The sequence below is a fragment of the Serinus canaria genome, chromosome 9 (assembly GCF_022539315.1).
Source record: "Serinus canaria isolate serCan28SL12 chromosome 9, serCan2020, whole genome shotgun sequence".
Taxonomy (NCBI): Eukaryota; Metazoa; Chordata; class Aves; order Passeriformes; family Fringillidae; genus Serinus; species Serinus canaria.
The window spans coordinates 20,241,645-20,254,836 of record NC_066323.1 but is presented as its reverse complement, the minus strand read 5'-3'; positions in this window follow the sequence as shown (position 1 = coordinate 20,254,836).

The following is a 13,192-nucleotide window of genomic DNA, read 5'->3' as shown; positions in this document are numbered from 1 at the left end:
GACCTAGAACAGAGGCTAGACACAGTTAAAGAATAAAGCAGGGATTTATTAGAAGGCCTCAATGGATGCAGCACAAGGGCCCAGCCAGGGCCACACCCCAGATGAACCCAAATGGTCACAAAGTGCACGACTGCTCATGGGGTCTCTCACTTTCATAAGTTCTGCTCCATTTACATATTGGGGTTATTTGTTCAATTATAGCTTGGTGTTATGCAGTCCCGTCCTTGTTTTTCTCTCTTCATTCCATCATTGTTTATGCTTCTTGGGTCTGACATTTGGATAACTTGTCCTTAATCCCAAGCTAGAGAAGGAATTGTTTTGTCTCCCTACTCTGTGCAGAGAGCTCACCATCCCCTAATATGAAGCTCAGAACTGCACACTAAAGCAGCACAGAATCTGAAAAGATAAAAGCTAAAACCTGAGACATCATGGGGAAAGTCTGGCCCAAATCTGGGCAGGGAGAGATGGAGCTGGTTTGTATCTGTCACACACACAGATGTTCTGGAGACTCCATCAGTGTCTGGCCACTGTCACACATGTCCTGTCACCCAGAGGTGCCAGGCTGGCTGTGTCTGTGAGTGTGTGAGTGGTGCCATGGGAGGGAGCTGCCCCTCCAGGATGTGTGCACGGCCCTGAGGGATGCTGACACCCCATATGGGGCTCTGAGATCCCCTAGAATTGCAGAGGAAAAGGAGAGGAGAAGGCAGGAGAGGAGGGAAAGAGAGAAAGGGCACTTCCCAGGGCGCCATCCTTCCCTTTGCCAGAGTCCAGCAGAGGGCAATAGAAGCAAATGGAAGAAACGAGACCTTGCGAGGGATGTGCGGCAGGAGCAGATTCCGAGGCAGTGCGACCTGGAAGCGGAGGGATGTGCAGGAGGGATGTGCAGGAGGATGTACAGGCTGAGGGATGTGCAAGAGCGGGGTCCGTGCGCCCGGAGCGCTGTGCGGGGAGCAGGGCTGGGGGCGGGCGCTGAAGGAACAAAACATCAATTGAAGGTTATTTTGGTAAGGAGTTAGAGCAAACCGATGCTTTCCTAACTCCTAAATTCAGCACTTTGGGGTTGGATGGAGAAGGAAAGGGAAATATTTAACCCTTTTGTTTAAACTTTCTGGATTTGATGTCAGTTTTTAAGAAAAGCACTGCGTGTCTTAGCACCTCCAGTGGATGACGCCGGGAGGGAAGGCTCTGAGAATTCCCAGCCCCGATGATATTCCACTTGCTTAATTGTGTGACTGAACCCAGCTCAGTTTCTCTAGGAAACCAAATTCCACGCGTGCCTGGAGCCTTCTGTGGGTTCTGCCTGAGCCCTGGCAGGAGGAGTGTGCTAGGCTAGGGCTGGCAGTGGCCATGGGCTCCCTTCCTCCCTGCAGAGGGAAAACCACGGCTGGCTGTGGGGGGAAGCAGCAGGGAAGAGCTGGGAACGGCATTCCCTTCCACCTTCCTGCTGCTGGACCAGCTGGGACAGAGCTTGGGCAGGAGCTCCTCTCCTGGTCTCTGTTCCTGCTCCCTGCACGCTCCTGCCTGGCTAGGCAGATATTCCCAGCTGGATTTCCTACATATCCAGGTCACCTCCCTAGGGTTTTAAAGCTTTTTTTGGTCCAAACTCTTTGGAGTCACACAAGGATTTTTAACAAGGAAAGTGTTCCATGGCAGGAGCGCGATCCTACAGCTGCCCTCACAGCCGGGACAGGGCATCTGCAGAGCCACAGGGGCAGTCACTCCTGGCAGATTCCCGCTTGACACCTCGTCTTTTTTGGGTGGAAAAACAACAATTATTTCAAAAGGAAGGGTCAAATCCCCGTGGCTGGGAGCTGCAGGTGGCTGGGAACAGGCAGGATGCCTGGGAAGGCCTGACACCCCAGGAAGCAGCTCTGGGGGTTTTTCGGGCAGAGCCGCTCCCCGGTGCTGCTGCTGTGGGGTGCGACCTCAGGAAAAAAGGATGTTTTTTTCGGAGTCTGGCGTAGGCTTTTTTGTTAAGCTGCTGCCGCTTGAAGAGAGCACAACTGGGCTGTGGTCTTAGAGGAGAAGAAGGAAGGGTCGTCCCCACCTTCCTCTGCGGAGCCCCCCACCCGCCTCATTAAGGCCGTCCTTGCCGAGAAGAGCGCGGCGCGATCTGCCCATCTCAGCGTTATCTCCCGATCTGCCTCCTCTCCTGCCTCCCTTCCAGATGCTCCTTATCTCCTCTCACCTTCCCGGAGAGCCAGCGCGCTGGGGGCAGGGCCGGCTGCCCAGACTCCCCACCTGTGATCTCCCCGACTCTTATCAGGCTCCCTGAGTCCTGATCGAGCCCCTGTCTCAAAGTCAAACGGATTTTCTGGAGGGGCGAGCGCGCCCAAGGTCGGGCGGTGGCGGGGAGGCTGCGGGGACCCCGCTCTCCCGCTGCGCCTCGCTCCAGCCCATTCCCCAGGTAGCGCCTCTCCCCGTTTATTCTCCAACATTATCAATTACATTTGGATTATTATTCCTCATTGAAGCCCAAGCGAGCCGCAGACAGCTATTTCCTAATGGGGAAACGTTACAGGCAACTTATTAACGAACAATGCGTCATTAAGGGGGGAGAGCTTCAAAGGCTCCTAAATGCGTTTCAAAGGACACAATGCGGAGCAGATCCTGCCGCCGCATATCTGGGGGACATGGGCAAAATTTGTGACAAGGAATAGACCGGGCCCAATGTAATTAACTAATTCTCGATCAAAGGGGTTTTAGAACTGAATGGTCAGGGAATTCAATTATGGGTTTCCTAATGAACCACTCTGTGCCAAGGCAGGGGGATGTTTTCTTCTGGAGAAGCAGGGCTGAGGATCAGGGCTAGGATTGGGAGAGAAGCACCAGAGAGCTCCTCCTGGGTGGATTTGGTGCAGGGGGGACAGAGATCACAGAATCATAGAATCCCAGAACGTTTTGGGTTGGAAAGGACCTTCAATCTCATCTCATTCTAACGTGCCATGGGCAGGAGCACCTTCCACTAGGCCGGGTTGCTGTGAGCTCCATTGGGCACCATCCAGGCTCTCTTTGATGGCCGTCTGTCCTGGACATGTCCCTGTGGTGGGACATGTCCCCCCACCTCTGAGTTTGGGCAGATCCACAGCTCTCTGGAGCCAGAGTTGCTGGAAGGAGCTGTGGGATACAGCAGGATGGCTGTGCCAGGGCTGGCATCTCCTGATCCTCTCCCTGGAAAACCTGGGCAAGGGAGATTTCCTCCTCTGCTGCCTGAATCCAGCCTCTGGCAAAAATAGCATGGTTTTCTGCTCATGAAAGGAGCATCTTCTAGTCCTCCACTAGTTTTCTCTTATTATAGAAAGTTGATTTGCTCACTTTACAAAGGGAAATGTATTATGAATTTTCCCTTCATTCTCCTCCTTTTTTTTTGCCCCGTTTAACAACCGATTTGTGTGTTGCATGAAAGTTACACAGTTCTTTAGATGCGTTTGCTATTTTATTTTCTTTCATTCAAAAATATGTCAGTAATCTTTTTGTTAACATGAAAGATAAAGGATTAGTAATGCAAGATGCAGTTTTCTTGTAACCTTCTTGAAAGCAGACTATAGTTTCTTATCTGGCTCTAACATTCATTTTCCTGAAATGAAAAAAAAAAAAAAGAAAAAGGACTTCTTAAAATGAAATAAACTATATTCGATTCAGACGAGCAGTGCTAGCAAAGGAATTTATTGCAGCTGGCAGAATGGAGCAGCTGCACTGAAGTCATTGTGCCTCAGCACGGGGGACCTTCCCCAGAAACAGCTCACACGGATCACTGGGCACCTGGGAAATGCTGCAGAGAAGAGAAACCACTGTAGAATCATGGAATCATGGAAAGGTTTAGCTTGGAAAAGGACAGTGAGGTCACCGAGTCCAGCTGCTCCCCCAGCACTGCCCAAGCCACCTTTAAACCATGTCCCCAAATGCCACATCCACAGGGCTTTTAAATCCCTCCAGGGATGGGGACTCCACCACTGCCTTGGCAGCTGTGCCAAGGCTGGAGAGACACAATAAAAAATCCAACCTGAGCCTTCCCTGATTCAGCTGGAAACTATTTCTTCTCATCCTATCAAGAGCAAATCTTGTGTTGACATCATGACATCTCCCAAGATGTGCCTGTCCAGCTGATATAGCAGACCCATGTTTGCCTTGGGGACATCCAGGATGTCCCAAGCTGGAGATGGGCCACCATTTCCTGGGCTTGGTGCTCACTGCAGATGCACAAAGAAGCTGCCAGGGAAGCTGTGGCTGCCCCTGGATCCCTGGAAGTGCCCAAGGCCAGGCTGGACAGGGCTTGGAGCAACCTGGGACAGTGGAAGGTGTCCCTGCCCATGGCAGGGGTGGGAGTGGATGAAATTTAAATCCCTCCCCAACAAGCCACTCTGTGACTGTGATTCCATCATCTTCCACTCATGGCTCATGAGGAAACAGGGATTTGCAGGACTTCCAGCTCCTGAGAATTCACTTGGGTGAATTGGGTTGGGTCTCCAGGAGGTCTCACTTTGTATCACCCTACCTGTCTTGGCTCCTGTCCTCCCTGCCAGCTGGGGACAGGGCTTCTGCTTTGGGCTGTGCAGGCTGGTGGGGGGCAGCCAGGGAGGAAAGGACATGGAAAAACAACAAGGAGGGGAAAAGTAGAGATGGGGACAGTGAGAGGGGCTACCAGGGACCAGCAGGTGTTCGAGAAGAAAACAGCTTAATTTTCATGAAATGATTTGGGTTAGAAGGGACTTAAAAGATCACCTCCCTCCAAATTTGATGGAGTTGATTTCTTTGTAGATACAGAGGATGAAAGGAAACCCAGGGTGAGCAGGAACTGGTTTCCACAACACCACGATCCTCCAGCCTGTAAAGCCAGGGAAGCAGACAGGGAATGCCACAGCCCAGGAGGAGAGGAGATCCATGTGGGTGCACCAGGATGTCCTCCTGCTCTGCCCACCCTGCTGCTGTGCCAGCCAGCCTCTCCCTGGAGCCTGACAGCTCCTCAGGGGTTAAATCCTTTTATAAACTGCTGGATTTCTGTGGCAATCAGCTAATGGGTGCTCAGCATCTAAACAAGGTATTTTCCCTCTTCAGGTGGATTTGGTTATTATTGAGCTGGCCTGACAAGGAGCCAGCATTTACAACTTTGTTTATAACCTGGTTTGCAGGGAATACTTGTTTTGCTCCAGAGAAACTTGATATTTTCTATTGCAGAGGGGAATGATGATTTCTGTCCCACACAATGCAGATTGCAGGGCTTAATAATTAAATTAAATAAAGAAAAGAATCATCCTGTGGGCTCAAATCTTTGCCTCCAGTGTTTAATGGGGCTCTTGTCCTGTGCTAACAGATCCGTGGTTTCATTTGAGGGAAAAGTGTGTTTTCATATCAAAGGAGCCCCCCTGCACTGACCCAGCCTTCCCTTCCCCCTCTCTGCCCTGGCACACATGCTATTTTAATATTTCATATATTTCATAAGCTTTTATGCTTCTAAAAGAGAAGTGAATTTGTGGAGAGTTGAGCTCTCCAGAGCTGTACTTCAGAGCTGGGAAGTAATTCAGGGTGAAGCCTGTATTAATCTCAGGTGAGAGAGATATTTAAATTCAGGCTACCAGTGTGAATATAAAATGGGGATCTCTTTACAAAAATTTCAAATTGTAATATGCAAAGCTTAAAGAAAAGAAACCCCAAGGGAACAGCTTTCTTCTAGAACATTTTGTTCCAACCATCATCTCTTTACCTTTATTTTTTTATTTAAAAAACCCTCCCTTTGCCATTTTGTATTTTTAAATTAAATCTTTCAGTTTTTAAAATGAAATTCTTTATTGCTGGGAGATGGTGATGGGGAAGGGGGAGCAGGGTGTAAGTGCCTGGCTGTGAAAAATGGTGCATGGACCCAAATTTTAGCTGGCACAGAAGGAATAGTGACCAGTGAGAAAATAAATCCCTGTTTGGTCGGTCCAAGGAACCTGACACACTCAGGTGGCATTGGGGCCACCTCCCCAATTGGGGGATGCTGCCTGAATCCTGTTTTTGGAGAGAAATCTCTGCTTGGAGGGAGGAGAGAGGCAGCACAGTCACGTCCTTGCTTCCTCCCCTGCCAGCACTGGGGAGCACTGGGATGAGCTGGTCCATCCCATCAGCCTTCTCCTTCTCCACAGATAAATTTCAGAATGGATTTATGACCCTGGCCAGTGGCCACATTCTTGGAGTGCATTTTGGCAGGATGGGGATCACCTGCAGGTGTCTGTGCTGGGCATAATGAGCCAGAATATCCCAAATCCCATGGTACCATTCCTGGGAGAGCTCTGTGTTTGTATCCATGGCAAACACCTCCAGCTGCAACCAGCTCCCAGGTCAGGAGAAGTGGTGACAGATGACATGCTATTATCAGCTCTGTCAATTAATTAAATTATACATTATGCTTATGAGGGTGATATACTGAGCCACTCTAGATTAAGTGTTGCAATTAAGTCTTTAATTTCTATTTAATAAGTAAGTTATTATATGTTAATAAAAGATCAATTAGTTGCTAACAGAGCATTGATCCAGGTACAATGAGTGTGTCAGGGAAACATCAGGGCTGACATGGAAGGGGCTGGGGGATTTTGCGCACGACATGTGTACAATTAGGATTTTAATAAAGACAAGCTAGAGCGGGCAGGAGGCATCCAGGTGGGCTTGAGATATAGCTCCATGTGTTAAACCTGGCTCTTCCCAGGCTGGCAGGGCTGGGACAGCCAGGACAGACCCAGTCAGAGAATCCCAGAATGGTTTGGGACCTGGAAGCCCACCTCATTCCACCCCCTGCCATGGGCAGGGACACCTTCCATTGTCCCAGGTTGCTCCAAGCCCCCAGCCTGACCTTGGACACTTCCAGGGATCCAGGGGCAGCCACAGCTTCTCTGGGCAACTTTTTCTAGGGCGTCTCCACCCTAACAGCCAGGAATTCCTTCCCAATATCCCATCTAACCCTAGTGCCTGGCAGTGGGAAGCCATTCCCCTTTTTCCTGTCACTCCAGACACTTGTCCAATATCCCTCTCCAGCTCTCCTGGAGCCCTTTTAGGCACTGGAAGAGGCTCTAAGGTCTCCTTGGAATCTTCTCTTCTCAAGGTGATCACCCCCAGCTCTCTCTCCTGTGAAATCAATGACAGCAGGTGCTTCTCCTGTGTGGGATGACCCCAAGGAAGGACCTTCCACCTGGATGGTCTCCAAGCCAGGTGTTTTACTGCTTCCTGATCTATAATCTGTACATCAGGGCACTTTACTGCATGCCTGATGCACCTCCTGCCAGGACCCCCTTTCTCCCCCATCCCCATCTGTTGTGGTGTGATTTCATGGTTTACCCTGGGTTCCTCCCCTGATGATCCCTCCCAGTGTGTCAGTCACCTCTCCTTTTCCCTCCCTGACCCTTGCTGAGCACTGTCTGTCAATCCTGGAATTCCAGAAGGGCATCGAGTGATTGACAGATTCAAAGGATGCCCTCTACCCCCGGGGGGCATTGGGCCATCCAGGTGTCCTTTGTCCCTTGAGACCTCCTCTCCTGTACCTGGTTGGCAGGCTTCCTACCCCTTCCCTCCCCCTCTCCTCCAGGTTAAAAGAGCCAGCAACCACGCTGTCTGGGAGTTCTGTTGGAGGAGTTGCTGGATTCAGAGGCCTGTGGGCCAGGAATGAAGCTCTGGATTAAAACCCTCCATCAGAACCGACTGCTTTCCTTCTTCATCACCTTAAAGCTTCTCTGCCAGAGGGAAACCTGAGGAGCAGACCCTGTGATGGGGGGAAGCTCCATCCTGCAGCCACCAGAGCTCCTGCATTCCTGGACTTGTCTCCAAGGGCCCAGCTGCAACATCCAGCCAGCCAAAAGTGTCTCTGGGGTGAAACACCACAGTTGCCACTATTTAGTTCAGCACCAAGGGCGAGACAAGCCAAGGCACCTCCCATCCTCACTATTGGTAACACCAATACCCATCCGAGCCCGCTCAGTCCCGCTGGGAAGTTCCAGGTGAGCGCGGAGCAGCAGCGGGGAGCCTGCGGCTGAGCTTCCAGCGGGAGAGGAGGGAAGCGCTGGGCTCCAGCAGAGCCAAGATTCCAGCTGAATATGGATGACATCATTATACGGGTGATCCTTTCAGCAACAGCGAGCTGGGTTTTAAAGTAGCGACCTACAGCATACAAATGATGGGTTTAAAGGAAATAAAAAAAGAGATGATTTGAATAGCAGACATTTAGAGAAGAAAAGCTTCCTCCCCCCCCCACTTCCCCATTTCTAATATCTTCCGACGGGGCAGGCGCTCTGCATTCGAAAAGAAATTAAAACACTCCTCCTAAATACACTCCAGGCAGTAACAATGGCAAAGTTAAGAAGGTTATGAGACTTAGTTGTCCCAGCAACATGTCATCAAGTTGGAATGAGCAGGAAACACAGATAACGGGGAGAAGGAGGAGGGGGGAGGAGAGGAATAAAACCACAGGAGGAAAAATGCCAAGAGATTGAGGAAGAAAAGGGAAACCCCTTTTTATTTGCTCTTTCGTTAGGATGAATCTGATTTTATAGTCCCTAAAAGAGGCTAAAATATAATCTCCTTTTGTGTAATGTGTGTGTTAGGAAAATGTGTCATCAGCAATTCTTCTGTACATGCCAGCAATAGTCAGAAAATTAGCAGGGATATTCAGGGCGGGCTACAAAGAAAAACAAACAGAAGGCTCACATTTCCAGCCTGAGCTGTCATTCGAGAGTGTTTCCAACATTTTTGTTCACCTTTTTGATTGTTCCTTATGGTTTGTCTCGGCTGCAGCAGCAGAGCTTGGGGTTTCCAAAGGAAGACAAAGCAGAAGAGGAGGTGTGGGATGTGGCTGTAACAGCCTGGAGAGCCCAGGGCTCTCCCAGTACTGAGGGCTTTTGTGCTCAACACTGGCAGTGGGCAGAGAAATGGAGAAAAAAGAGAAATGGGAGGCTCCTCTGAGCCATAACCCCAAATCTGGTCACACATGGGCCAGTTATTCTTATTCCAGGTGCCAACCTGGGGCTGAGGCTGTGTGGCACATCCACCCCAATTGGCTCCCATACAGGTGAATCCCAAGTGTCACAGGAGCCCACAGCTTTAGTGGATGTGTCTCCAAAGCCCTGTGGTGCTCATCAGTCTTCCCACTGCCAGATGTGCTGGTTTTGGTCTCTCCAGAAGGACACATGTTCACTTCAGGTCAACATCTCCCCTTGGAAGTGTTCCAGGCCAGGTTGGATTGGGCTTGGAGCTACTTGGGCTAGTGGAAGGTGTCCCTGCCCATGGCAGGGGATGGGATGGGCTTTAGTGTTCCTTCCAAACCATTCCATGATTCTCTGATTCCATGATATCGATGTTTGATTCCTGACTAGAGTTACAAGGCAAAACTTCAATTAAAATAGTAATTAATCACTCAGCCAGTGGTTGTGGCAGGAGGTTTGGGTGCTGCTTCCTCTACTCCCAGACAGAGCGCACTGGAGTGGTTGGTGACTCATTTGGATCCAAGAGGATGATGACAACTGGAGAAATGGGGCTGAACTGGGAGCAACTTCAGCTTCAGTTCCTTCAACCAATTCCTGATGGTAGGACAGGGGCATGGAGAGGAGCCCCTCCACCATCCCCCAGTCTGAGCCCTCCCTGGAAAGGAGCGAGGTTTGTGCTGACATGGGGAGTGAGAAGAGGATGAAACAACAGGATGAGGGAGGCATGGATTTGATGATCCCAGAGAGTTTTTCCAGCTCTGTGTCTCTAAACTGGACTGAGTACCACCATTTTATGCCCTACTTTTAAAAACTCTGACCCATCTTTTCTGTGTGTGCTACCCCAAAACTCACAACACCCCCAAGTCCCTCAGTTCCGTCTGAAACCTCACACTGTGCCTTGGCTTGCTCCACGCTGAGATATTTTAGGTGCTTACATGTGACAGACAACCACCCAAAATGATTCTGATCTCTGACAAAAATCCCTCCTCTCTCCTTCCCATCAGTTTCTTCCACAAATATTTATTTGTTTTGCCTTTAAAAAAAAAAAATAATTCTCTCTTGCTGTGGCTTCTTGTAGTGGATTATATTTTACAGCAAGCCTTGGTTTAGTTAATTGATGGGGAGCTTTGCCTGTGAGGATTCTGTAATCCTTGGCATTTTATCTTTGCAATAATTGCTGTGTTTGTGATTATTTCAAAAGACTCAGGGAAAGCAGACAGCAAGAAAACAGCTCATCCACTCCTCTTTTGCAGCTTGTCCAGGCACCTGGGTGAGCTCTTTGTCTGCAAGGTGCTCCCTGTGCAGCAGAAAAGGAAAACCAGGGTGAAGACCTGGGGACCTGGAGCAGGCACAGCAATGTCATGGGATCTCTGAGGGCCTTGGTGATACAGTGGCACTGAGGACTGAGAGTCATCTTTCATCATAAAAAGCTGCCTTTTTGGTAAAAAGGATAAAAAACATCAGGGTGTCGGTTTCTTCTCCCAGAAGAAAGTGACAGGACAAGAGGAAAAGGCCTCAGGTTGCACCGGGGGAGGTTTGGATTGGTTAGTTGGGAAAAATTAATTCCCAGAAGTGTTGTCCAGCCTTAGAACAATAACACAGGGCAGTGGTGGAGTTCCCATCCCTGGAGGGGTTTAAAAGCTGTGTGGATGTGGCACTTGGGGACATGGGTCAGTGGTGGCTTTGGCAGCGTTGAAGGAACAGTTGGTCACGATGATCTCAGGGGGCTTTTCCAACCTTAGTGATTCCACCATTCAGTGATAGGCACCTTTCTGGTTTTGGGCCAACTGTGAGCCCCTGAGGGCTTGGATCTGACAGGAGGGATGGTGGGGACATGCCACATGGAGGACACAGGGTGCACAGCCATGCCTGTGTTTGCTAAGGGGCTTGGGGTGCTGTTGAGGCCGTGTTGGTGTTTGCTGTGGGATGTCAGGAACAGGGCCACGCTGGTGCTCACCAGGGAATGTCGACACAAGGCCACACTGATAGTGGCCTGGGGTCACTGGGTGTGAGGCCAAACTGTAATTCACCATGGGACACTGGGGATGAAACCACACTGACGTGGTGTTTGCTGTGTGAGGGCACACCGGTGTTGGCGGTGGGTGACCAGACACGAGGCCACACGGGCATTTTCATGGGATGCTGGACGTGAGACCAAGTCTGATGGCTGTGGGACATCAGGCATGAGGCCACACTGGCATTGGCCATGTGACATTGGACAGGAGGCCACAGTGGTGCTGGCAGTGGGACATGGAGGAAGAAATCACGCTGGTGTTTGCCATAGGACTCAAGGCCCCATTAGTGATGGCCTTGGGACCTCAGACATGAGTGTTGGCTGTGAGGCCACACTGGTCTTTGCTGTGAGACAGCTGGGCACAAAACCACACTGATGTTGGCTGTGGGGTGTTGAGGATGAACCCACGCTGGCCATAATGCCACTCTGGTGCTGGCTGGGGGACACTGGGCACAAGGCCACAGTGGTGTAGGCCATGGGACACTGGGGATGAAACCATGCTGGCCATAATGCCACTCTGGTGCTGGCTGGGCTACACTGGGACCAGGCCACAGTGGTGTAGGCCATAGGACACTGGGACCAGGCCACAGTGGTGTAGGCCATAGGACACTGGACACCAGGCCACAGTGGTGTAGGCCATGGGACACTGGGACCAGGCCACAGTGGTGTAGGCCATAGGACACTGGGACCAGGCCACAGTGGTGTAGGCCATAGGACACTGAGACCAGGCCACAGAGGTGTAGGCCATGGGACACTGGGACCAGGCCACAATGGTGTAGGCCACGGGACACTGGACACAAGGCCACAATGGTGTAGGCCATAGGACACTGGGACCAGGCCACAGAGGTGTAGGCCATGGGACACTGGACACAAGGCCACAGTGGTGTAGGCCATGGGACATGGGGGATGAAACCACGCTGGTGCTGACCATGGGTCACTGGCCATGAGGCCACGCTGGCATTTGTGCAGAATGCTGGCAAGGCTGCCAGGCTGGTGCTGTTTGCCAGCTGGCCACTGGAGGCTGCTGCTGTCTTTGCAGTCACTGGCAGCTGCCTGAGGTCCCGGAGCACCCACGGAGCTCTGCCCGGCCAGCATGGCTGGACAGGAGACTGAGGCTCCCGGTTCTCCCCCAGCAGCCCAAGGCTGAGCTGGGAAACCTTCTCCTTCCTTGTATTTCTGTCCTTTTTAGGAAGGAGGGCAAGAAGGTGGGTAGGTATCCTGGGCTCCTGGGAAGGAAGAGGCATTTCTGTGCCACACTTTGAAGCAGGATGATCTTCCAAGCTCTCAGTGCCCAGGTGTGTTTTCAATAAGAAATAGAGACTTTTCAATGCATTTTCATAGACTTAGAAGCTGTTTAAAAGGGAGCCAGCCCTGGTATAGTGGACAGCCCTGGCATAAAGCCAGAGCCCTGAGTGTGCTGATGCCTCTTGATTGCTCTGAACAGGTTCACCTGGGACCCTGCCCCACACACACCCAGCTGCCCATGGGCTCAGGAACTCCATTTAAATCCAGACCTGGGTGTTTGCTCCAGGCATAGGCCCTGCTGTAAATGTGTTTGTCTGCAGCCCTGCCTATCTCCTGGGTAGGGCTGGAATGTGTGTTGGGTTTAGCTTGTCTTTGTCCCATCTTTTGAGGGGTCTCTTGGGATGGGCCTTGGGCTGGTCCAGCCCTTCGTTGTGTCAGGAGTCCATTGCCAGCACTAGGTGGGCTCTGAGGGGCTGTGCCAAGGTTGGTGAGGGCACTGCTTGTTCTGGGATCACCTTTGCCTCTCAGCTCATCCCACCTTGGACAGTAGTGGAGCTTCCTGCTGTATAGTACAGTGCAACCTCATTGGAATGACCCTGCTGTGTGTGACTTGCTGGTTGTCAAACTAAGGGCTTCCCACTACTTGGAAATTTATGGGTGAAAAACATAATCCAGATGGGACATGCTCTGAATGAAACTAAATATAAAGCCTGGGTGTGAAGAAAATCCTGAGCTGGATGTCCAGCCATAAAATCATGGAATGGTTTGTGTTGGAAGGGACCTTAAAAATCACCCTATCCAGTCCCACCTGCCATGGGCAGGGACACTTTCCACTATCCCAGGTTGGTCCAAACCCCTCCAACCTGGCCATGGGCACTTCTAGGGATGGGGCAGCCACAGCTCCTCTGGACAACCTGTGCCAGGGCCTCACCTTCCTCACAGGGAGGAATTTCTTCCTAATATCAAATCCAAACATCTCTTACTTTAA